Source organism: Branchiostoma belcheri, unplaced genomic scaffold (assembly GCF_001625305.1).
Source record: "Branchiostoma belcheri isolate BF01 breed outbred unplaced genomic scaffold, Haploidv18h27 scaffold156, whole genome shotgun sequence".
Taxonomy (NCBI): domain Eukaryota; kingdom Metazoa; phylum Chordata; class Leptocardii; order Amphioxiformes; family Branchiostomatidae; genus Branchiostoma; species Branchiostoma belcheri.
This window is the reverse complement of record NW_017803002.1, coordinates 19,928-21,053: the sequence shown is the minus strand read 5'-3', so window position 1 is coordinate 21,053 and position 1,126 is coordinate 19,928. Positions and strand designations below refer to the sequence as shown.

Sequence of the window (1,126 nt, the reverse complement as noted above, 5' to 3'; positions counted from 1 at the left end):
CCAAACATAGAGATTGAGGAGGCCTTCCGCTCAGCAGCAGACAAAAACGCGCCACTTTACCAATACGACAAGGATACAGGAAAGTTGGAGCTCGTTGCGAATCCCAGGCATACTCGGGATATTTTATGTAAGTTACTTTCTAATTGTTTTTGTACTGCACAAGTTCTCCACCGAATCTTGATTTCCTTTCACAGATCGAGGGCAACTCTTAGTGTTTAAAGCGTGTCCTTTAAATGTTATAGAAATGTATTTGTCATCATCATGACATTTATCACAATCATCATTACAACAATTAATCATCATTGCCATCATCTTTATTACTAGCACATTACTATCACAATTGCCATCATATTTATTACTATAATCATCACGTGATTCGCGTGGTCATCAACGGTGTGGCTTCTTCCTGGGGTTCTACAACAGCTGGCGTACCGCAGGGGAGCATCCTTGGGCCTTTGTTGTTTCTGATATATCTAAATGACATCCAAGAGTTACCCAGCAAATCCAGCATCAATTGCTTTGCGGACGATACCTCTTTGTATAACTCCGGACGCACAGCCGTTGAAGTGGCCAACACGACCAACGCTGACCTGTGTATTGTCTCCAACTGGTTCCATGACTGGGGGTTGCAGCTGCACCCCGACAAATGCAAAGTCATGTGTATCAGGACACTCCAAAGTAAAGTGAAACTACCACCTATCTACATAGCAGGCCAGCGCGTTGAAGAGGTGACCTGCTACACACACCTAGGTGTTACAATACACTATACACTTCGCTGGAAGGAACACTCAGAAGTGGTCTGCCGCAAGTCGAGGCAAGTACTAGGGCCGCTGGGCAAACTCCAAAGCAAGCTACCTCGTGAAGCCATGGAGATTGCGTACAACACTCTCGTCCGCACCAAGCTGGAATACGCATCCGTCCTCCTCAGCAACATGAGCTCCACGGCAGCTAAATCCCTTGAGCAAGTCCAGTACCATGCGGGGCGCCTCGTCTCAGGTGCAATGGCACGCACGCCTCATGGCAAGCTCCTGGAAGAACTGGAGTGGGATAGTCTCGCAACCAGGAGAGACTTCAACCGACTCCTGATCATGTACAAACTGGTATCAGGTTCTGTCCCATCCCACCT

General features: G+C 47.5%; 1 protein-coding gene across 1 annotated transcript in view; it reads left to right on the top strand.

Annotated features, from left to right (window-relative positions):
- The window catches only part of LOC109465675, a gene marked incomplete at its 3' end in the record, with an annotated part of 23,834 nt that overhangs the window by 15,257 nt on the left and 7,451 nt on the right, over positions 1-1,126 (top strand). The gene's annotated exons all lie outside the window — the stretch shown is intronic.